Source organism: Leptodactylus fuscus, chromosome 4, assembly GCF_031893055.1.
Source record: "Leptodactylus fuscus isolate aLepFus1 chromosome 4, aLepFus1.hap2, whole genome shotgun sequence".
Classification (NCBI taxonomy): domain Eukaryota; kingdom Metazoa; phylum Chordata; class Amphibia; order Anura; family Leptodactylidae; genus Leptodactylus; species Leptodactylus fuscus.
Genome location: NC_134268.1, coordinates 59,819,529 through 59,845,967, shown reverse-complemented (window position 1 = coordinate 59,845,967; position 26,439 = coordinate 59,819,529). Strand labels below are relative to the sequence as shown.

Sequence of the window (26,439 nt, the reverse complement as noted above, 5' to 3'; positions counted from 1 at the left end):
TCTGACATTGGGTTTATAGGAGATTGACAGGTCCAGCAAGAACCAACTGCCTGGGAAAGATGCCATTTTACTGCATTCTTTGACTTGTTCAACAACAGGGCCTATTGAACGCCCAAAAACTGATTTTTTTTTCGCATAGAAAATACTTATCCACCACCATTATGCTATTTTGTAAGGCTGGACATACACATTAGATGCCTGTCAGCTATCTGTCCTATCCAGTGTGCATATGTTCAGAATGGAGAGAGGGAAGGGAGCGACTGACAGACACTTATCGTAGTGGCTCTTCTCCCCAGTGCAAAATGATCGGGAATGTTGAAATATAACATGCTTGACCCTTCTCAGCAGTACCCCATAAACTGGCAGGTATAAATCTAATGGCCAGTTTAAAAAAGACCTTTCACATTCTTCCCCAATTCCAGTTCTTTGACTATAATAGGTGTCATCCCCACCATTTCTGAGCAATGAGTGCAGTTAGTTTTGGTTACTGATATGATAATTAGGCTCTATACAGTCAGGTGGGTGGTCTCTGGGAGGAGCAGGTAAGGGGGTGTGATTCAGAGCTCTGACACTCCAATCAGGGTCAGATAGTGTCACAGCTCACAGTAATGTCCCTATATTTGCTCCCTCCTGGGACCACTCCTACTAAATCTGTATACTGAATGTTTAGATCTATACTAAATGTGCGGTATATACATATACACATTACGTTTATGACAATAGTAATTAGACAAATACCTCACCGTTTCCCCACTTGAATAAAATGATATGTTAGATGACTCCAGTCAGCAGGGCTATGTTTCAGGCTCAGATTTAGAAGACAGTTCTGTTTTTCATTCTCTACGGGAGAGAAAATAGATTTACAAAGTGATCAATATAACTAAAGGAATGTATAGCAATTGTTCATCACAGGAGATAAATGCTTCTCCTAATCCCCCTTCAGATTACACAGATCTTCCCATAGAACACAAATGGACTCAATTTTACAGTCCAAATATATTGCTCAAACTATCAAAGTTTAAGCGACTTAAATATATGTTTCCTTAGCAAACAGAGAGACAGATGTTCTGGATGTTTCTAGCTCATATGAATCTATGTCAATAAGGTTACTTGAGATGAGATGGTGAGAAGAATAGGTTAAGCGGTATCCAACATCCCAATTCATGTCCCCATATGGGCAAACAATACCAGTTAGCATTATAAGGATATTAGGAGAAATCTATTCAGTTACGGTCCATTCACACGGACGAAAATCATGAGGAATTTAGTGTGGAATTTCAGCGCTGAAAAAAAAGCCTCCCATTGACTTCAATGGGTTCCTTAAATGAACCCATTGAAGTCAAAGGGAGGATTAAGGAACCCATTGAAGTCAATGGGAGGATTTTTTTTCAGTGCTGAAATTCCACACCAAATTCCTCGCCATTTTCCTTCATGTGAATGGACTCTTAAAGTGCTGGTCCAGGACCTTTTTTGGGCCATAAATATATGATGGACAGGTGGGCAGCTTTCACACAGATTAACTTTTATAGGGCTATCCAATTCACTTACCATTCAATGCATGAAGCTGGAAGCAGTACCTCCATCCCCTGTATAATAGCCAAACACAGTTACTACAGCTTAGCTCCCATTGATGTCCATAGGAGCTGAGCTGCAGTATAGGCTCTCACCCACTATATAGTACAGGGCATGAAGCTAATCTGCTTCCGACTCTGTGCACTGTTTAATACAGGGACTGGGCTTACTCCCGAATTGCTGACTAGCTGTCGGCCCTACACCATTCAGATATTTATAACCTGGACTAATAATTGGCCATAAAAAATCTTGGACAACCCCTTTAACTTCCACTTATGTCACATTTATCAATCCCAATGAGCCTTTGCAGCTCATTCAATGGCAACACCCACTACCATCATCGCCAATTGTGGTCAGGCCTTCTTCAGTCATATCTTGGCCATGTGTTCATTGGCTGCACATACACAAATTGATAAGGGAACAGTTGTATACTGAGCCAAAAAGGCTCATGGGATATTGTATACGTGACATAGCTAAAAGTTAATAAATAATGTCCTCTTCCTGTATCAGTGGAATGGATTATTTTCGATAATATAATTATATTGACCACAATTTGTGTTGTCAATTGGAGTTTTCTTCTTGGGCAACCTCTTTAAGCTCTATCCACATATCATTGCTTGTGTTACTACATGACAGGCACCTTGACATGTCTTGGTTTGTGTTATTATATGACAGGTCTGTCGTTATCTCTTCTAGTCAATTTCATTAACCTAGTGACTTAAAATGGATCTGTAAGATTTCTGTCTAAGGTATTAGATATCTTTTTTTTTAACTGGGTAAAATATTGTTCTCTATTATGATATGCTATTCTGGCTTTCACATGACAATAGGAACGTAATGGAAAGAACTAGCGGTTCTCAGCATTGTAAACAGAGGCTTAAATAATGATACCACATTTGACTACATTCTCTATGGCAGTATTTTGTTGCATGGAAAACACTGAGTGCAACTTGAATAAGACTTTCACATCTGTGCCAGGTGTCCATCTGGCACAGATCCATTAGAAATCCTGGACGAAAAAGTCTGGCGATTTCAGAAGAAAAAACGGATACACAATGGGCACCTGATGGTGTCCTTCGAGATCCATTTGTGTCCATCACTAGATGGACCGTTTTTCTGTCCTGCTAGTCTTGTGGTGGACCAGAAAAACAGACTAACTGGGCTCAGAGATGAACATACAGTGTTGGCCAAAAGTATTGGCACCCCTGCAATTCTGTCAGATAATACTCAGTTTCTTCCAGAAAATGATTGCAAGCACAAACTGTTTGGTATTAATATCTTCATTTATTTTGCTTGCAATGAAAAAACAAAAAAAAAGAATGGAAAAAAAAGTCAAATAATTGATCATTTTACACAAAACTTCAAAAATGGGCCGGACAAAAGTATTGGCCCCCTCAGCCTAATACTTGGTAGCACAACCTTTAGACAAAATAACTGCAAACAACTGCTTCTGGTAACCATCAATGAGTTTCTTACAATGCTCTGCTGGAATTTTAGACCATTCTTCTTTGGCAAACTGCTCCAGGTCCCTGAGATGTGAAGGGGGCCTTCTCCAAACTGCCATCAAGAGATCTCTCCACAGGTGTTCTATGGGATTCAGGGCTGGACTCATTGCTGCCACTTTAGAAGTCTCCAGTGCTTTCTCTCAAACCATTTTCTAGTGCTTTTTGAAGTGTGTTTTGGGTCATTGTCCTACTGGAAGACCCATGACCTCTGAGGCAGACCCAGATTTCTCACACTGGGCCCTACATTATGCTGCAAAATTTGTTAGCAGTCTTCAGACTTCATAATGCCATGCACACGGTCAAGCAGTCCAGTGCCAGAGGTAGCAAAGAAACCCCAAAACATCAGGGAACCTCCGCCATGTTTGACTGTAGGGACCGTGTTCTTTTCTTTGAAGGCCTCTTTTTTTTCCTGTAAACTCTATGTTGATGCGTTTTCCCAAAACGCTCTACTTTTGTCTCATCTGACCAGAGAACATTCTTCCAAAACATTTTTGGCTTTCTCAGGTAAGTTTTGGCAAACTCCAGCATGGCTTTTTTATGTCTCTGGGTAAGAAGTGAGGTCCTCCTGGGTCTCCTACCATACAGTCCCTTTTCATTCAGATGCCGACGGATAGTACGGGTTGACACTGTTGTACCCTCGGACTGCAGGGCAGCTTGAACTTGTTTGGATGTTAGTCGAGGTTCTTTATTCCACCATCCGCACAATCTTGCGTTGAAATCTCTCGTCAATTTTTCTTTTCCGTCCACATCTAGGGAGGTTAGCCACAGTGCCATGGGCTTTAAACTTCTTGATGACACTGCGCACGGTAGACACAGAAACATTCAGGTCTTTGGAGATGGACTTGTAGCCTTGAGCTTGCTCATGCTTCCTCACAATTTTGCTTCTCAAGTCCTTAAACAGTTCTTTGGTCTTCTTTCTTTTCTCCATGCTCAATGAGGTACACACAAGGTTGGGTCAACTTTAATCCATTTTCACTGGCTGCAAGTGTGATTTCGTTATTTCCACCACCTGTTAGGGGCCTCAGGTAAGTAACAGGTGCTGTTTATTACACAACTTAGAGAAGCATCACATGATTTTTCAAATAGTGCCAATACTTTTGTCCACCCCCTTTTTTATGTTTGCTGTGGAATTATATCCAATTTGGCTTTTTGACAATTCTTTTTGTGGTTTTTCATTGAAGACAAATTAAACGAAGATAATAATACCAAAGAATTTGTGATTGCAATAATTTTCTGGAATTATTGGAGTATTATCTGACAGAATTGCAGGGGTGCCAATACTTTTGGCCAACACTGTAATTTGGTTGGGTTGTACTTTTGTGTTCTTACAGGACTTTAACTCCCCTTTAGAAACAACAACAATGGTCAAGTATTACAGCCCATCGACATTACAGCTCATCGCCATTCTAATGCCCGATGTTGCGCTGCCATACCAAACACAGTCTATAGACAAAAGTTGTGTTGTTTCCGTGAAAATGGACTCTTTCTATTTTTGGACAGTCCCTTTCTCGTGTGTAGTGAGAACATAATAGGTATGTAGTACAACTGTAGTCCTATTAAATCTGTTGAGTAAATGGAGGACAAGAATTATGATTGACAATACAGCCTCATTCACACATGTTCAGACAGCGGTGATAGCCCTGTGATAGTAAATCAGTTAGAGATCGGTGTAGTCCTACTGTTTGGTAACTAATATTTCTGGAAAATTAATTTTCTTGAAAATATATTGGTTGGCCTTTTGGAAACAAGCAAAATCATGTTGGTTTGTATTTTCCATGTGAAAACAAAAAAAGAAAAAGCAGATCACAAACTGTAAAGAAAGTTACACTAAGGCTAAGGCTCCACGTTGCGGAAATGCAGCTTTTTTTGTTGTGGTTTTTGAGCAAAAGTCAGGAGTAGATTGAGCAAAAGGTAAAAGTATAAGAACTTCCTAGGTATTTGCCATTTCTTTTGTAACCATTATTGACTTTGGCTCAAAAAAAACGCAACAAAATCTGCAACAAAAAATCAGCATTTCTGCAACTTGGAGCCTCAGCCTAAAACATAATTGTAAGGTTACGTTTTAGTGAACCTTTTCTTTACAGTTTTTGATTCAAGTGAATAAGTCCCACATACCCCTATAGATTATTATTATTAGATCACCCTTCATATATACAAGAAGTATACAGACACAGCACCGATTGAATATATAGCCATGTCAATGTATCATTAAGAAAAGTACATATCAAAATACGACAAGTGCTAAGAGTTTTTCTACATAAAGAATCCAGAGTGCTGTAAACTAAAAATCTTCCTGTGGGAAAACAAAACCTAAATACTATAATTAAATTCATTATTTTCACTTTTGTTAGACCCAGTAGAAAGTAACCAATACTCCGAGGATTTAATGCAGCCTATAAACATATAAAAAGTAAGGACAAACCAAAACTGTAACAAAATACTGTTCAGCATTTGTATATCATTGTGTGGCCATTGTTCATCTCTAAGTGCAAATTCTACTTTTATGTTATCATTTTTATACGTTGGATACCATGATTCAGTAATCCTTGGTGGAGAATGCGAGGCATTTGTCGCTTATTATTGCCTGATTTTTGATCACGGCACCTTGTTTTTTATACATGTATTAGAGATGATTTTTCATCTCTTTTCACAAAGATTGTCAATAAATGAACTAAATCACGTAAGGGAGTAGCAGGACCGCCGCACAGATCCCTGATGCCAAACCGATTAGCATCCAAATAAACACACAGCAGCACATCATCTGCACAATGCAATTTTTTTTTTACTATTTTAATAGTGCTTCTCAAAGGGCTTGTTTTCAACTTTCTTCAGTGGCAAGTTGGTTCTCAGGGGGAAGAGTCGCTTCCTAATGCTCACAGCTTCTACCCAGTCTAAAGGAACCGTTTGCTGTCATATGCATCAACCCTCTGCCCTAATCCCATCTGCTGTCTATTTCATCCCGAGAGACTGAGAGTTAAGACAACACAGCTGAGATCCACTTAGAAAAGTACATATAGGGTGTAGAGAAGATTCAATCCTCTTAATCTATTAAAAAATAAAAAAAACACAAAAATGTGCGTTTTAAAGCAAAGTATGTTATAATATCCTGCTATTTTTAATTGTTATATGTATACAATTATTTTATATTATATTTATCTATTATAATGAAGAGGAACTGAATATAGTCTGGATAGGATTAAACTTTTATAAGAGTGTTTCATTTATTTGGTGACTGTAAAATCCTGGAATTATTATGTTTTTTTTTAACGTAAATCATGTATTGCACCTATTGAAAGGATACAAGTATAGTGTCTATATAAGTGTATAGTTTACAGTGTTTCAGTATCATTTTATATGTGCTACATCATACGCCTAAATTAAAGCAACTGAGCCCCAATGCCTAATCCATAACTAATCTCAACTATCAAACATCATTTTAAGAATTGGTCTTCTCGTACGGTAGAAAGGGACATTGTGGGATGCCTTTGGCTCTATGGTCTGCCTTATAGTCACTCCCATAAATAAAATAACAGTCACATGTTATTTCATTTAATGAAACCATTATGATTCCTCTGTATTGGCTCTCTGTATTATCTGGGGGAGCTCATTATTAGGAAAGAGAAAAAAAAATGCTATGTGGCCCCATATTGTGGAAATGCAGCTTTTTTTGTTAAGGATTTTGTTGTGTTATTTTGAGAAAAACCTAGAGTAGCTTGCAACAGAAAGTATAGGATGACAGGCCGGAGAGCTTTCACAAGGCTCCCAGCTGCCTGCGATCCCCGGAAAAATGGTGCCGCCCAGTCGCTTCCGGTAAAATGGCACCTCGGTCAACTTTGACTGAGGCGCCAGAGGAGTTATTGCTCACAATTGGTGTCCACATTAGCGCCGGTTGTCTACTGTATGAAACATTTACATATTACATAAGCATGGTACCCATCTGCGCGTGGGTTTCTGTTCAGGGAGTCTGCTTGAGGACCCTTGAACGGAAACCTAATCCGCATAAAAAAGCGGTTACCTTAGGAAACCTGCGAGCACCATAGACTATAAAGGGGTCTGTGTCGTTTCCACTCGGTTTCCCGCAAAATACAGATAGAAAAATGCTGCTTGCAGGACTTTTCCCTCCACATTTTTCATACGGAGAGGGGAATTGAATGACCCGAACGCAGATGTGAACCGGGCCTTAGAGACAGAGAGGGCACACATAATAGGCACTAATCCTGTCCAATATTGAGACAGTGTAAAGTTAGACAAGCCAATCTAAAGATGCACCAGAGGGGCTCATGCTATAGGAAAAATCTGGGTCATCTTTATATCATTTTGATAACTTTACACCACCCCTTGGTTGCGTTACTGTTTAAGGCCACACCTCTTTCTTTAGGCAATGTGCCCAAAATACACAGTAATTGTAGTGTAAGGCAAGTATGTTTGAGACAAAATTCTGGTACATTTAGCTTACTAAATCGCTCCGACTGTTTCTGTATTATAGGTAAAAGATGCAAATGATGAAGATGTGTAGTATATGTGTGGAATTGTTGAACATACTGTAAAAACACAGCTATACATATTGAACAGAAAATTTTTGGTCACAAAATTTAAAATGATGTTTTTCCTTTTATGTTCCTCAAACCAGTAATGGTTTTGCATTATAAGTTAAAGGGGTTGGGCAGTTTCAGACCAATATTGAGAGACCAATATTGTTGTCGTTGTATAATAAGGGCCCCTTCACATGGCGTAAGCGCGCCGCTCATTTAGACACGTATACATGTGTCCGAGCGCGGTGCTTCAAAACAGAGCCCATTGATTTCAAAGGGAAGCGCACGTATATCGGCATATACGCGCGCTTCCCATTGAAATCAATGGGTTCTGTTTTGAAGCGCTGCGCTCGGACAGGTGTATACATGTCTAAATGATTCGGCGCGCTTACGCCGTGTGAAGGGGCCCTAATAATTTTACCATGTTCCGGTATACTTTCTGTATCTATTCCTCACAATTTTCTAGATCTCTGCTTGCTGTCATTCATTCTGCTTACTTGCAGTGGATAAAGTCCATGGTCATGTGACATATGGTCCCTGGTCATGTGATGAACACACAGGGGCACAGCTCTTTAACAAGAAGTCTAATTAATCTTTTGTGACTATAATGGGTTGTGCACCTGTGTGTTTATCACATGACCATGGACTGTATATCACATGACCAAGGACAGTATATCACATGACCATGGGCTGTATATCACATGACCATGGACTGTGTATCACATGACCGTGGACTGATTTTTATCCATTTGAAGTAAGCAGAATGAATGACAGCAAGGAGAGATCTAGAAAACCGTGAGGAATTGATACAGAAAGTATATTGGGAAATTTAGCAACTTTCTGTTATGCAAATAATAACATTGGTCTTTCAATTTTGGTCTAAAAGTGGAAAACCCCTTTAAGTTTGTCATTTGACACAACTCATTGGAGGTAATATACTTACCAATCTATGCCAGTTTTCTGCTGTAGATGGATGTAAATGTGACCATCTCTGTCGCATGGCCCCTTCTTAAACCGACAATGCACCACATTGTTTTTTCTATTACCTTTTATGATAGTTTGGGCTGAGGTGGCAATGCCTTGTCCCAGCACATTTACTATCCCACAGTAGATAGCTTTTGCAAGTTATATCTGCAATCTACACCATTTCCTGACTAGCATAGATTTCTATATTGTATGGGAGTGAATCTGAATTCTTACAAGGCCGAAGCCCCTTAATAATTCAGGTGTATCTTATGCCAGCCGGGGATTTAATTAAGACTTGTGTACAGATTGCCAGTCTTAATAAATCCCGCCATTGTACTAATAAAAGAAACCACTTGTAGTTCTGCACAGAAACTTATTCTACTATTTTAGCTCACAAAGTAATGACAATACATACTAAATTAAAAAGAGTTCCAAGACTGTCACTTCTGCAACTGACCACATTATTCCTTATTCCTTCTTGACTATAGTATTATTATAGAGAGTCATGAAGGATCACTTTTAATTTGTATGCATTAAATTATAGTACTGGGACCACTGCGTATTTGTAGCACCCAAATAAAAGGGACCCTGTACCTAGGATAATTATGTACCTTATATAGGTTGCATTTTACATGTTTCATCCACAAAGCCTATGTTGGACCTCAGGTAGTTATTAAATGTAGACTTCTAATAATACAGCTACACAGCTTTCTAATATACTTAAATAGACCTTTTCACCTTCTCCACCAGTTCAAGTTCTTAGCATTTGTTAATAGGCTTCGCTCCACTGATTTCAGTGCAGTTGGAATTTTCTCTGTGGACCCCACCATTCCTGAGCAACAATCGCAAGTAGTTTTGGTGCCTGATGTGTTATTTAAGCTCTTTAATGTCAGAAAGGCAGTGTCAGGCAGAGGGTGTGATTCAGAGCGTAAATCAGAGACAATCAGTGTCAGAGCTCAGAATCAGACCCCTTGTCTGCTCTTGTATAACACCGCCCTCCTTACAGTACAGAGCCTGCATGACACCGCCCTCCTCACAGTACAGAGCCTGCATGACACCGCCCTCTTCACAGTACAGAGCCTGCATGACACCGCCCTCCTCACAGTACAGAGCCTGCATGACACCACCCTCCTCACAGTACAGAGCCTGCATGACACCACCCTCCTCACAGTATAGAGTCTGCATGACACCACCCTCCTCACAGTACAGAGCCTGCATGACACCACCCTCCTCACAGTATAGAGTCTGCATGACACCACCCTCCTCACAGTACAGAGCCTGCATGACACCACCCTCCTCACAGTATAGAGTCTGCATGACACCACCCTCCTCACAGTACAGAGCCTGCATGACACCACCCTCCTCACAGTATAGAGTCTGCATGACACCACCCTCCTCACAGTACAGAGCCTGCATGACACCGCCCTCCTCACAGTACAGAGCCTGCATGACACCACCCTCCTCACAGTACAGAGCCTGCATGACACCACCCTCCTCACAGTATAGAGTCTGCATGACACCACCCTCCTCACAGTACAGAGCCTGCATGACACCACCCTCCTCACAGTATAGAGTCTGCATGACACCACCCTCCTCACAGTACAGAGCCTGCATGACACCACCCTCCTCACAGTATAGAGTCTGCATGACACCACCCTCCTCACAGTACAGAGCCTGCATGACACCACCCTCCTCACAGTATAGAGTCTGCATGACACCACCCTCCTCACAGTACAGAGCCTGCATGACACCGCCCTCCTCACAGTACAGAGCCTGCATGACACCGCCCTCCTCACAGTACAGAGCCTGCATGACACCGCCCTCCTCACAGTACAGAGCCTGCATGACACCGCCCTCCTCACAGTACAGAGCCTGCATGACACCGCCCTCCTCACAGTACAGAGCCTGCATGACACCGCCCTCCTCACAGTACAAAGCCTAAAAAGCATGCAAAATGCTAAAACTAACAACACCAACTGCTCTGGAATGGTGGGGCCAAACCATAGTACCAAGTACAAGAACTACTGGTGCATCACCTATCATATGATGTTTTTTTTTTTGTTTTTTTTGGTAAATCAGTCTCACTTCAAATGTAGAAAACCACAACTTTTTATTTTGCCAAAACAAATGGCAGATGACCTTCATAGGTATTTCACTTATTCTGGCTGGCCTTCTTCTCAGTGCAGTATTACTAGTTACCTGGTATTATTGTATTAACACATGACTTCACGGGGTGGTTAGGTCATTTACTAGGTGTACCTGCTGGACTATAGAAAACTGTAAGCAACTGTAAGGAACATGGCTGCTTGGAATGACATGGTATATAGCATGATCCCTCTCAGTCCATAAAGGAATATATATTGGAGTATGTGATTTCCGTCTCTAGGGATTTTGAGATATATTTGTCACAGGATCCCTCTCAAAACCAGGAAGAACTTTCTGTTTACACCTCATTCTGGCACACTAGGGGAGCACTAAGAGATGCAATTATAGTATAGAATAATGTATACTCTAAGTAAATGCCAACAGTTGGGCGTTCCTATCTTAAAGGATACCTCCAATTATAAAACAGCTTTTCACATAGACCACTATTGCAGTGAACACCAACCGATGGACCCCATTGAATATAATGGTTTTCGTTGGGTGTCAGTTGTGTTAAACTCGGGCTTGCAGTTAAAGTCGGGCTTGCAGCACTTTTTCATCTGGTGATTTTCAGCAGTCACTGTAACAGAGTTGAATGATGTATACTCGTAGTTTTATGGGACAACATTTTGTATAATTTGCATTTTGTCCAGTGGGAGGTCTTATGAGTGATCGACAGCCTTTCTTGTGTAAGTGTACATACAGTATCAAGATACCAGTAAATAAGTAAGTAGGGCCTCCCACAGGACTCCTGAGCCCAAACTGATGCAGATTTTGATGCTGAATTTGAAGCCGGTTTTTGACAATGAATTTGAGGCTGAATTTGGAGAAGAGTGCCACTTTATATTGCCTTTATTGGGTAACACCAAATTTAGCCTGAAGAATAAGCAAGGTGCTTATTGTTTGTGCTAGCTGAAAAAAAAAATCTGTTACTGCCTCCCATTGAAATAAATAGGATGAGGATAGACCAACCAAACCCAAATGGACTGGTAAAATGATCAGCGTTAATCCAAAGAGGGTAAACTAGGATATCTCTTTATTGATAGGACAGGCACACAACGTGTTTTGGGGTTAAACCCTTTCTCAAGTGTATAAGTTAACTAATGTGCTATCAAGTAGTCTGGTTGGTCCATCTTCATTCTATTTACTGATGTCCAGGAGACGGAGATCTGGCTATTATCCTACTACTGGCTTATTACTACATTGGCGGTTGTGACCTTATCACAACCATAGAAGGTGAGTGAGCCATTTATCGCTTTGTCTCTCTCACCTGCCCATACGTTATCACACGAGGTCCAGCTTGGTGCTGTTCCCTTACGCTAGGTTCACACCTGCGTTTGGGTCTCCGTTCTGTGGTTTCCGTCTTCTGCATGCAAGAAGACGGAAAACCACAGACTGGGTCCGGCCGTGAGTGGCGGTGAGTGTTTTATGCTCTCCGCGGTGAAACGTTTTGTTTTTTTTATACCGGACACAGAGTTGGACATGCACTCTGTGTCCGGATTTTAAAAAAACAGTTTCGCAGCGGAGAGCATAAAACGCTCACCGCCACTCACGGCCGGACAACTTTCAAACCCATTCAAATGAATGGGCTTGAAACATTCCTGCAGGTTTCCATCTCTTGCCTCTGTTTTGTGCAGGAAACGGAAACCTGCAGAACGGAGACCGGGCGCAGATGTGAACGAGCTCTTATTCAGTGAAATAAACAGGAGAAAGATGACAGACAGAATTTGAGGCAAATTTTGAGGCAAATTCCACTTCAAATTTAGTGTCAAATTCTAACATATGAACACTTCTTAAGGGTGAGTGATAAGGTATCTTTATTGAATACCAAGTACAGTGTCATACATTATATAGGGGCAGTGCTTAGTATTGCAGCCCAGTCCCATTTACTTTAATATGACTGGCTGCTTCCGTGCCATGCGACCAATGAATGTGGTGGACGTCATCAGCACAGGGAAGATGCCACAGCACTTACAAGTACCAGGACCTCTACAAACAGCTGATCTGTGGGGGTCCAGGATGTTGGACTATCTCTGATCGGATATTGATGACCTAGCCTAGGTCATCGATATGTAAATCCCATATGTAAATATGAAACCCCCCGGCTCTATAACCTGTTTTATAGAGAACCTATGTCCTATGTGACAGGTTCATTTTTAAAAGTTTAATTTAACTCTTAAAATATCTGGATCCTTCTTTTAAGTTGGTGAAACCATTTACGTACAGTACATAAGAAATGTTTCAGGTAAATGACTCCCCATTTTATGTAATAAAAAGTGTTATTCTTTTGACATAAATGACTGTGACATATATTCTTGAACGGACCATTGTATTGTTGTAGCCCACAAAAAGTGCTTTTATATCGATCATTTTAAATTCTGATCCCTTAGTCTTGACTATATTGTTTATCCTAAATATGTCTGTAAAATCTCATTATATATATATATATATATATATATATATATATATATATATATATATATAAATCTATCTCTAAAATGGTCCCTTATGGAGAAACAACCTAAACCTCCTGTACATTTGCATAGCTGCTGATTCTACCCGGCTGGCATAATTGGTATCACATAGTCATAAGACTAAATATTCTCTAAAAAGAAAATGGTACAAACATTGCCTAAACAATCACAGCAGACGATAATGGGACGGTCATCCGCTCACCATGCAGAATATTAAAATGATTTGGATTATTGTGAACCATTTACAACCAATCACAATGAACTAGAAAAGACCCCTTGCCTTGAATCAGTTAGTGGCAGCTGGTGCTAATGAGCGCCTCGTCATGTTAGGGATTTTTGTAATTAATTGTGGCCTACATCACAGAAGAGAACAGAAGATTGATGGTGTTGGATCTTGCAGGTGGGGTTAAATATTAGGTTTTGCTTAAACTATTTATTATTGTTTAACTCATGCAATAATGATATTTTAAAGTAAAATTCAATGTACAATCGTTGAATTTTCTTCAATTACATTTTATTTCTTTATCTAAATGTAAATTGGTTCAATGGATCATTTTCCAATTATATGGGGATCCTGCGGATGAATGTAGCTCGTATAATTTATCCAATTATAAACAACTATAATTACTTCAGATGATTTGAAGACAAGCTGAAATTATCAACTGCAGCCACAATATCGGTCAAGGGTCACAGATCTTTATGTTCAAAGAAACACATGCGTTTTATTATACTGTGTGTACAGTATCAACAGACTGACGCCTCTGCCTTTATAGTAGGACTCTGATTGTAAAAGTGATTTTGTCTCACTTCTTGGATGCCGCATATAAAGACATGGAACTGGCAATGTGATTGATGAAAAAATAACTTGTAGTCTTGTACAATTTATCTATGTGCCATTGACAAATTGGGTCTTCCTACCTCTCATCCAACTCTTTTTTTGTGACTATCTATATTCTGTTTTTTTGAATCAATCTCTCCACTACAATATCCTTAACTAAAATTACTAATGATCCATTAACTACAAAAAACGTATCATGATATTAAATCATTAGTTCTTCTAGACCTGCCTTCATCACATTCACTCCTTGTTACAAATTCTCTCATCGCTTGATGTCTCATCTCTTGTCTTCTCCTGGATCTCCTGATAGCTCACACCCATTCCTTAGGCTGAGGGTAAGTTCACACAGAGTTTTTTGGTCAGGATTTTGAGGCTGTATTCGCCTCAAGATTCTGACCAAAAAGATGGTTCCCATTGAAATCAATGGGAGCCACTCAGGCACAAGCCAGCTCCCGGAAAAAGAAGCGAGGTGCTCATTCTTTAGGCCATTTTGCCTCAGGATTCGGCCTGAAGACACACCCTCCTCCGGACTAGGCCCATTCATTGGGCCTAATCTGGAACAGAGTGCGCGGCAGGATGCCGGTGTAGTGCACCGGCTTTCAGTTGCGGCTACCCAGCCTTTGGATCGAAACCTGAGGTGGCCACACCCTGTGTGAACTTACCCTGAAGCCCCATGTTGTAAAGATGCAGTGTCTTACTATGTTTGTCAATTATGCAGAAAGTCAGCAGAGTAGAACTATGCAGACTTTCAGTGAAAACACTTCAATGCATTTCCGCTGCATTTTTTCCAAAGTGCTTTTTAGCTGTGCTTCACTACACGGGGCCTTTAAGGGATTGTCCAGTTTCAGAAAATAAATTTTATTGTATCAGTTGTAAAATTTTTGTATCAGTTCCTCATGGTTTTCTGGAACTCTGCTTTCTGTCATTCTTTCAGTGGATAAATATCAGTCCATGGTCATGTGATGTATAGTCCATGGCCATGTGATATACAATCCATGGTCATGTGATGTACAGTCCATGGTCATGTGATAGACACACAGGTGCACAGCTCGTGACAAGGTCACTAATTACACAGTCCCAGGCAGCTGTGTGTCCACCACACGTCCATGAACTGTTCATCACGTGACCATGGACTGATTTATAAACTTCAAGTAAATTATGAATCGTAGCAAACAGAGATCTAGAAAACCATGAGGAATTGATACAGAAAGCATATTGGAAAATTGTACAACTTTTCATTGCACAAACAATAACATTTTTTTTGCTGAAACTGGACAACCCCTTTAAGTTTCTCACACACCACCACCTCCTCATCTCTTTACCTGTTGGAGTCTTTCAACACTCTTTTCTGGAGCCTTTGCTTTTCTATCAATGTATGTTTGGCTTGGGATGGTAAAGGAAATCCCATGACTTTCAGGACACTTATGACTAAATGTAACTTTCTGTCATCTTCTCTATCATCTTCTTTATTCTCTTCCACATTCATCATCTTTAACCCAACTTACTCAGCCCAGAACTATCAATGACAGTTATTGGCTCTATACTGACCCAGCATCACAAGTGCTCCCTATGAATAACTTTAATTCCTCCCGATCTTTTGAGAAGCAAATTCAAACCAAGACCACCTTATGATATCTCCATCCCAAAAACATTTCTTCAATCTGCACTTTTTTCAACATAGTTACTCTCATCATTTCCTGCCGAGACTTCTGCAACATCCATCTTTGTGGCATCCCATCTTACACTATTGCATCTCTCCAGTCTACCATTAACTCTGCTGCCCAGTAAATCTATTATACTTTGTCTCTTGTTCCTCCGTAGTATCTTCCTTGTGTAAATCATTGCTCTTGTCACCCATTGCTTAGTATTGTAATAATAGCAATGAAATAGAGAGCAGATCACACCCTGTTCACACTCTATATCACTTCCCTAATCTCCTGATATCTCCTGACATATAAGCTCTAGTACCAAGCAGATCTTCTATGGTTTCCTATCATATGGTCCTCACATCATCATCATCATCATCATCATGATTTTTCCTGCACATCCTCCATACTCTGGAACTTAATACTCAACACATCAGACTCACCCAAAGTTTTTAAAAGTAATCTGAAAACCCACCACTTAATAAAAGCCTGAAACCTACCATGACTGTGCTGGTAATAATAATGGTCATGAAGATGTTATCACCACATTTCCATCCCATCCATTCCATGTATTTGCACATCACTGCCACTATTCAAGCCAGATAGGATGTAACTATTGATGTATTGGATGATAAGAAGTTCACAAGTTCTCCATGACAACACTGCGTCTGACAGAAACCAGGGGAGGATATGCTGTCATCAGAGTCTTACAATAGAACAGCTTCAGGCTATCAGCCAGTAACTTCAAGTAATCTCAGTTCTCACAGTTGGATGTTAACAGAAAGGGCTTCCTTTTATATATGTTCTAATATCTCTCCTTTAAGTAACAGTAATATCCATTCCATTTATGTATTGGCTCACTTGTTTTATTACCCCACCTCTGGTTTGTAATACTATCTTTCAGCACCTCCAACTTACAGTATACAACAACTTATAACTAAACAATAACTTATAGTTAAATCATTTTGACAGTTTTACTGTTTCGAGTTACTTTATGAGCTTTATGTTAAAGGTATTGTCCACTTTCAGACCAGTATTGACAAACCAATGTTATTGTTTGTATAATGAAACATTGTACAACATTCCAATATATTTTCTCATGGTTTTGTAGATTCATTCTTCTTCCGGTGGATTAAACTCAGTCCATGGTCATGTGATGGACACACAGGGGCACAGCCCATTACAAGACTGACTGATTACCGAGCTGTCCACCTATATGTTCATCACATGATCATGGATTGTATGTCACATTACCATGGACTGTATATCACATGACCATGGATTGTACAGATAGTATGTTGGAAAGTTCTATTATTTTCCATTAAAAACAATTAGATTTGTCTGAAGCTGAATACAACACCCCCTTTAAGAGCTGAATTCAAAATATAAGTATTATATTAGACAGCTTCCATAAACCATAGTTTGGGCTAGTTCACACAGTTTTTTGGCAGCGGATTTTGACGTGGAATCCGCCTCAAAATCTGCTAGCTAGTAGCGGGAAAAAGAAGCGAGATGCCCTATATTGCCATGGATTCCATGGCTGACTGGGCCAATTCAATCGGGCCTAATCCGAAACAGAATGTCTCGACGGAATGCCGGCAGCTAGCCCTGTAGTATGTTCAGACGCAGAATCCATTTTCCACCGTGTGGACATACCCTTTATAAACCCCCACAAGATCACCTATTGGAGAACCACTGACACATACTCCTGTAGTCAAGGCCAATTTCATAGAATGTTCAATGAGGAGTCTAACATTTTAAGCACTGGTGTTTGCTTTTCTACCAAAACAGGATGGGGTTGGGAAATGTCCACCAGAGTTGTGTTGTAATAATACCAACTTGGCCAATATTACTCAAGATGACTGTAAAGTAAGACTTTGTTGACATTGTCCTTCTTAGATTTGATGCAACTGGCTACAAATAAACCTCAATTGATTCCGACAGATCATTCTCACTTAGAATAAAATGTATCCAATTGGGTTCCATTCAAAGTGATATGATTAAAAATATGTTATCCACAAGCAATCATTGTATGGTAATATTGTGAATATTTATTAAACCCTGCAGATGTGGAGAGTCCTGTTGATATCTCCGCATTAGCCCCATCCAAGCCATGCCTTACATAGGTACATAGAAGCCTAAAACATAAGATAACCTATATACAAAGATATAAAGTAGTCATACACATTAGATAGGTGTTCTGATGACTCTGTAGACTTCCCAAACCATACATTCCAATACAATTATTTGAGTAGAATGGGTTTGTGTGTTTGATCTTCTTTCTCCTGACACCGCTATTGGAGTATCACCTGTGAGCACTATAGGGAGCAAAGCATGCATGTTTATAGGGTGGCTGACAGAAGTAATAGGATCCTTAACAAGCCTTCTCTAATGTATATGAACCCCTTTATAAAAAACCTTTAGAGAAGCCCAGCATTGGTCTTCAGCCTCAGTTCACCATGTGCACATTGGGACTTTTCCAACTCTTTTCAGAACCTAGAACCATCAAATTCTGTGTATACATGTATCAGATGTATTCCATATTTTTAATACCAATGACAAATCTAATTGATTTAGGGAACTGTATTCATTTTAAGGTACATTTCAGAATTGATTTAATCATTAGGTTAAACATCCAAAAACTGAAGCAAAAGTCTAAAAGACAAGTAAACAATGCTTCAGGAAAGGGAAAGACTAATTCTGCTAGTTTAAAGATCAGTCACGCTCACTCAGGTTCCCATTGTCCGCCACCTAGACTTGTGTGTTAAAATGTCTTAAATACAGCAGTAATTTCAATGACATGTGCAAGATCATTTGCTGGGTTTAACTTTCACCTGATTTACTTGACAAAGCATCTTTCACAAAGCCCGAGGCTTCTCGATAATTACCATAACCGCATTCACAGGCCATTCACTGCTGATAATGCCAACACCTTGCATAGGAGAAAGTGGCTTGCAGTACCCACTCTTGAGCAGATTCAAGTGAGCTTAAGCACAAACTGCCATACTTTTTCCCTTTTTCGCTTCCTAAACCATGGGACGGTGAAATAGTTAATACAAATGGATTTATAATTTGCTTTGGGGGGCCAGTTTCTTCTCCTTATTTATTAGCCCAGCTGATGGGGCAGATTTGATGAGGCACTTCTGGAATAATTGAGTCATCACACAAAGAAGGCTGCTAGCATTCAGAGTGGTTTTATCAGCAGCAAGCAGGCCTGATTACTGACAATTACACTCTGATCCGGTGATGGAGGAGAAAGAGCCAACGAGTGGGAAATGTCCATGTTTCTATCCAGGAATAATTTCTACATTCATTTTACATGCTAAGTGTTTCCTATCTCTGCATAATAAACTGTAAACAGGAATAGATGGTACAATGTCCCTTAATATTTCCTGGTAATGAAGACACAAATGTACAGTGAGTGCTGATAAATATAGATGAAACATAAGCTATTCTCCTAGTCGGTATTGTTACCTTTAAAATAAATGTATTTTCGGAGTAAAACATAATCAAAGCTAATGCGCAAAAAATGACAGGAGATTGAAGCCGTCCTTGTAACTACACGGAAAGTTTGTAAAAGTCCTGTTTATCACGGCGACGTTATAGACGTGCGCGCTGAAGGTGATATCCCGAAAAGCAAATCATTTTTTTCCCCCTGCAATAAACAACTGGACAAGTACCGCTTTGATTAAACAAATAAATGAAAGCAACAATGGTGACCACTGTTGACATCTCTGTAAGACGAATACAGCTCAACGTGGAAATGAAAAGCAAGACAGCTGGCATTGAACGATTTCATTAGGATGAATTATTCTCCCCTTTCAGTCTTTCAAAGGAGAGGCTTTCTTTCTACAGTTAGTGCAACATTAAAATTGCACTAATTGTTATGAGTTCTATCACACAGCACGCACTGTTATGTGCGGGAGAAAGCACTGCGGCTTTATCGTCAATTTTTCCTTTTAATACTTTATTCCTATATTGAAATGCCCACAATGATTTTTGTTAGTGGTTGGCACAGTATAATGGAAAAATCTAATATCTCTTAATTTTGTTTTGAAACCTTTAATGTCCCCCCTTTCTTTTTTCTCAATGTTTTTGTTGAGTTTGTTTTATGCTGCTTTAAATGGCCCACAAGGCACTCTGTTCCCCTAATATGTCACTATTGTTTCTCTTTGACATTGAATAGACCATAGAAAACAATAGTAACATCTATTAGTATTTATAGCTAAGATAGAAATGACTGGTTGCACGCGTTTCTGAATGGAATTCCATTATCTGCTTATTTTAGACTAGTAGTATGGTCATTTTTTCTTTCTTTTTGTAGTGCCCTGGAAATGTAATATTTCTTCAATGTTTGCTTTGGCTTAGTCCTTGTATTATTCTCTTATACATTCATCTTTTTACCATCAGATTTCTATTTTATAGTCTTTGCATATTAATGCTTCTACGCCATTATTTCATTTTTTTTTTTTTGAACAGTTGAATGAGGTTTAGAAGTGGGATTGAAAGTTTTGTAAGACTTGATGATAGTTACCTAGGCATCCTAAGTTTGGGCCCCATGGACCAAAAATTTAGTTAGGGCCTCTGCCTCACCCCTTGGGCTCAGAGTCTACCTGGTCCCTTATTACAACCATACATCGAACAGATGTCCTGTATATGTTCCTCTCCACCTGTCTATGGTTACATGACAAAAATAGGTAAGTCAGATACATGGCTAACTCTTTATGTCTTCTTGGAGGGTTACAGAAAAGACTTATGGTATTGGTGGATTTTTCTGGGAAGTTGGAGTCTCACATGGGACCATTGTATACACTATCCATGGATTTCCATTCTGTGTGTAAAATGAATACCTGTGATGTTGCAAGCCTGGATTAGACTGCAGCCTATATGGTTACTTTTACCTGGTGGACAACCTGAATGCCGCTTGACAAGCAGTTTGACGTCATGTTCATTGGTCACATGGCCTCATCACAGCTGAGTAGTATTCAAGAGATTACTAAGCATTACCACAGCACAAATGTACAGCATTGTGCTTGGTAAGTACTGAATACGCTGCAGTGCTTGCCTGAATGCAGCAGCCTCTTCAAATAGCAGAACGTCTGGGGGCCCAAGTGTCAGACTCATATCCTATGGACCTATCCTAAGCTTAAGTCAACCATTAATCCTGGAAAATCCCTTTGAAGCATCACTTTAGCACTGTACAGAAGCATTATTTGACCACGATTTATTAGTCTTTGACTACTATATGGCAGTAATGATATTATGGTGTTTTGAGAACTGTATTGGTTTAGCTGAACACTGTGTAGTAGTATTTTTGAATTTTGTATTGCTTAGTTATTTACAAAGATTGTCCAGCTCATGTTTAATGATGACGTATGCTCAGGATAGGTCATCTCATCGATAAGACAGAGGTGGGTGTCTGACACCTGGGGCTCCCATCAAAGAGCCATTTAAAGGGGCTGCAATGCTTTTATAAAATGCCTCTTAATTGTTTATATTGCATGCCAACTATTTCATAGCAGCCATGCAATCTTATTAGAGCCTTGTCCTATAGAAGTTACTGTATGAAACTGCAATGACATTTTATGACCTCTATGAAACAGACTGTGCGGCGTAAACAGTGAAGAGATCACAGCACTTGTACAAGCACCGGCAGCCCCTTCAAACAACTTATCGATGTGGATCCCGGGCATCAAATCTCCACCAATCTCTTATTGTAGACCTATCTCGAGAAAAAGAGTTGGGCAACATCATTAACCACTGTTCGACATATATTTTAGTGCACTATGATGCACGTCTTTGAATAGTATTGCCTTTTGCTTTTATTCTTGCTTTTAGTTCGTTGCATTAGAATTCTCTATAGGTCATAGTTTTACAAGTAAACCCACTTTTGTTAATTCTGTAATATATGTTTTGTGTGCAATTCAGTTTTTCAAATATTTCTGTATTAAATCTGTTTGTAAATTATTAAATGGCTCTGCAATTACTCAGTCATGAGGGCCTGTAAGAGTGACAACATCCCTGTTTCCTTAAGGTAGCCCTATGCATTAGTCTGAAGTCTGTCATCACCTGTAAAGTCGTCAGCAGTGTCTTTGTCCCATAGTTGCTATCTTGTTGTGAACAATCTTGTCATAAAGACAAAATTCCCAGAATCATTTGTTCTTTGCTTACAAGGAACCTGTGGGAGATACTAGTGCTTGTCAGCGGATCTAATGATCTTCTCTACTGGTGGTCTGTCTGGGCCTTCCGGAGCCTGTTTTCCATGTGTGTGCTCATAACAACAACTAGGTCAGAATGACAATTCATTGAAACAACCATCCTGCTTCTCTCTGTCTTATGATGCACTCCTTGTCAACAGGCCAAAAGGTCTTTGAGAGCATCATAGGTGCATGTTTGATCTCTCATCAAGAGGTAAACTCTACAAAAGTAATCTCTGAGAGCCTTTTTACAAGGTAGTGGGGGAATCCCTTTTAGATCCATCATTTTATGAGACCAAACTTGAAACCATTACATATGTCTGAGGCATAACTGCCTGCCGATTAGCAGTAATCCAAGATTTCTATCTGGTTGTGTTATTAGTTTTTGACATTGAGTGTATATGTCCAGTAAGAACAACTGTAATGGCTAATATGATCTAAAATTGGTGCGCTGTGCCAGCCAATGTCATCCACCAGACAATTGAACATGCGATGTACAACCATCAGCCTCCTTCTGTCTAAGGCCCTCTAATGTTCATGGACACCTTTACAGACAGGAAGAGTCTCTAAGCCTAAAGGGGTACTCTGATTCACTTTGTGGTTCTTTCTTCAGTTCAATAACAAAAATTGCTTGTAGCAAACTTGACTAAAATACTGTGTTGACTTGACAGAGCATTTTTACCTGCAAAGAAAAAGTCTTTCAAAAAGAGCAACTATGTTGGCTGTCACTTTTCATTGGCTTCTCAGCAACATTGCAACTTGTAATTGCAAGTACATGCAGACAAAAACACAGCCCCTCCAGTTACAGGTTTACAGTCAAAACTGTTAATCTCCTTTTACAACAACTGGTAATGACATGATCAGTAACCACTGGGGTAAGTCACTGAACAATGTGAGTTATGTCGGCTTAAAGGGGCTCTATCAGCAAAATCAGTAGCATGCTGCTTCTACTACGGCTACTGCGCATGCGCCCAGGCCATTTTTTTTTTAGCAATGTCAGTTCGCGAGCGCCGGAGGAAGACGGGACCCGAGGACATCGCAGGAAGAGGAGGCGTGGATGAAGAAGACGGCGGACCCTGAATGCCCGCCCACCGTGCCTGATGGGTAAGTTGATCACATTCTTTTTTAGGGTATTATTTTAAAATGGAGGGGGGGGGGTAGTTTAATATAACTTTAGCAGTGCCTGAATAGCCTTTTTAAAGGCTATTCACGCATATGTGGGGCTCTATCAGCATGATTTTGCTGATGGAGCCCCTTTAAGACCAGAAATGTCCACAAATTGCAATGGCCAAATACTACCTTTTGTGATTAAAATTTAAGTAAGCTTTAATTCACACACAACAAAATACTGCAGATTTTGAGGAATGTACATGCAATAGAATATGTTGGAAAATAAAAAAGTTGTATCAATGCACTCACTGCACTGTATAAGAAGCCATACTCATGTAGATGAATGTCCCAGAGCTTGGTTTATTAGTTTTGCAGGGTGCAGTAGGGTGGGGGAGAGAAGTCTTTGTGCTTTTTTATATCATCTCCACTGTACTCCTGATTCTTGTACATAGAGTAGTTGGGTTGGTCATGTGATTGATAGTGATGTCATCAGCAGAGGAGGCTGAGTGCAGAGACTTCCAGCACCCAGCTTCAGATCTTATAGGGTTGCTGTGGGACCCTCATCTATATGGTTATGGTTGCTTATCCAGTGCGGTGAATGCAGTACTTCAATTTTTTATTTGTCCAAACAACCCACCTTCCAGAATACAGAATGTTCCATGTGTTTATAATATTTATGGAACATATTCTCAAACAATCTCAGTTACGCTGGGTTCACACCAACATTTGGGTCTTTGTTATCAGGTTTCCGTCTTCTGCATGCAGAAGACGGAAACCTGTCATGCCGAGTCCGGCAATGAGCACCGGTGAGCGTTTTATGCTCTTCGCGGTGAAACCGTTTTATTTAATCTGGTCACAGAGTCCTGCATGTCCGACTCTGTGTCCACTTAAAAAAAAAAAAAAAAAAAAAAACGGTTTTGCTGCGGAGAGCATAAAACGCTCACCGGCCCTCATGGCCGGACACTTTTCAAACCCATTCAAATGAATGGGTTTGAAAGATGCCTGCAATTTCTGTCTCCTGCCCTGTTTTGTGCAGGAAACGGAAACCTGCATAACGAGGTCCCGGGCACAGATGTGAACGAGCCCTTACAGCAGAACTGCAGGTGCTGTATTAGAAGAACCTCTTACTTTAGAACATGCAACATTTCAGCTTGTTTAAACTTTTTTTTAAAACGTTGAAAGTTGAAATATTGCATCTCTGCGATTTTGTAGCAGAGGTCCGACAGATCAAGATTAGTGCTGAGCATTGGATGAGCATATTCCAGGGTACTTCTTTGGTACCACATTATCTTTGTTTTTTTCTGCACAGTAAGGAACTGTGTACAGTTAACATGTCAGGACATAAAAGACATTTATAAGAATGGGGTACAAAATGGGTCAAAAAATATTTATCAAGACTTAACGTGACACTTCTGTGTTTCTTCTTTCATTATCTGTGTGTGTATACCTATATTTATATTCTCGGTAATATCTTATTTAGTTATGCTTTTCTGTCTCAGAATTCATGGACTTCTGCCCTTCAGTAACTCATGTTATCTCATGGTGATCCCCTGGGAATTGGATATCTCTCTGTTCTCTCCATCTTAGGCACTAGAACTTCATGATTTGTACCACACAGGTTCTCCTTAAGGATTGACAGAAACTCCTATTAGTGCTACCACTGATTAGACAACACCTGTCTAACAGAGTAAAGAATATTGTAGTTCAGTCTCCTGAATTTATACACTGGTATCTTAGCTTATTTATAAGAATATAGAAGAATAATGACACTAATGTTCTTCCAGCAGGCACAGATGTTACTGGCTCTAGCTGCCCATGCGGTGCTGTTTTGATAAAGCCAAGTAGATATCTAAAAATCAAGCTAGCGTCTGATCAGAAGCATTCAAGAAGTCAGAATTCAGGGTTTTGAGTGAAATAGACATAAAAGGCATACAGTGTATAAGTCATTCAGGTGAATGATGAAAAATGTACTTTTACTGGGCTGTTTTGCTAGCAGTGGGCCTGAGGGGATGGATCATGACACAAGGATTTTAAGAGCAACAGAGAGAATCTCTGTGTCACTCTCTGCTCCTTAAAGCCATGCACTTGGTGTTTTAACCATAGTCTTCCTTTCAGTGTACACAGTGTACATTCAGGTAAATAGTATAAAATAACAGTATTTTTTCTAAAATGGGCCAAAATGTAAATCTGCTCAATCCACTCCTGGCTTTGGCTCAAAAACTGCAACAAAATTTGCAACAGAAATAACTGCTTTTCCGCAATGTGGGGCCTTAGCTTAAAAGGTATGTGTCAAGCAAGTGACCTATTTTTTAATTTGTTTGTATGTTAAACATGGTCTCTTGCTATGTTTTAGAAAAAGTACTACATCCTGCAATTTTCAGTTTAGCTACTAAGCCTAACAATAATCTGACATTTGTCAGTTCTGTAGGGGTTTTCATTGTAGCACCTCCATCACAGACATCATTACTATAAAACAGAACACCTCTATAGTGAAGATAACTCCGATAGTTACCCATCATTGCCTCCAATATTGACAATAGATGATGTCACAAGTTATCTACTCCCCCTCCCAGCAGAGGGCATGCCTTTAAAACTCTCCCATAGACCTCGATAAGTCGACTTCAGATTATTGCTGTCTATGGCCATGACTATGCTGTAAAACATATCGCTAAAAGCAGAGAAGCTCTGACACATAAACTCATGTCAGAATCAGCGCTTCGAAACAGAATCCCATTGAGCTCAATGGGTTCCGTTTAACGCGCAGTAAACATTGAAATCAATGGTAGGCTTTTTAACCCATCGATTTAAATGTGTTACGCGCGTTAAACAGAACCCATTGAAGTCAATGGGATTCTGTTTTGAAGCGCTGATCCTGACACGCGTAACAGCATGTGCACGGGTCCTTATATATACTTACACTTGGTATTGCTATTGATATTGGTGTTTGAATATTTTATGGAAAGAACTGCCACTTGATCTCTTTGGTTGTTTTCCATGTTCACAACATCCATCCATTTATAGGAATTAGAGATGAGCAAGTAGTATTCGGCCGCTTACACGCATTCCTATGGGAGCGAGGTATTCAATCAAATACTACTCACTCATCTTTAATAGGCATCCATAGGTGAGATGCCTATAAACATGAAGCTTCTCCCTAACTCCATACAACGGCAATAGAGAGCAACAATGCATGGGACCTGTACAACATTTTCCGATATTCATTACCGCTCCCACATGGCAAATACATTAATCTAGTGTTATTTTTTTATTAAGATAAGTCAGGCTTAATTATTATTAATGTGCACTACATTTGCAGCAGGAGAGGTTGTGTTGCAGGTCAGGTGCTTTGTAATATGTTTCAGGGCTCTGTTTAATTTGCATGTTCATCATGATCCTGATTTTTATAGTGTACCGGTGTTCCATTAAATCTGACTTGGATACCCACATCAACAACCAT

General features: G+C 39.8%; 1 protein-coding gene across 8 annotated transcripts in view; it reads right to left on the bottom strand.

The window, feature by feature from the left end:
* Window positions 1-26,439, bottom strand: part of ST18 (ST18 C2H2C-type zinc finger transcription factor) — a 188,767-nt gene that overhangs the window by 118,840 nt on the left and 43,488 nt on the right. For 2 of the 8 annotated variants that reach the window (XM_075270507.1, XM_075270509.1), the window contains exon 2: window positions 744-840. The exons of 5 other annotated variants lie outside the window; for them this stretch is intronic. The gene's annotated coding sequence lies outside the window, so the exon portion shown is untranslated. Of the gene's footprint in view, window positions 1-738; window positions 841-26,439 lie in introns of all 8 variants that reach the window. One more of the 8 variants, XM_075270508.1, reaches the window with a different exon arrangement.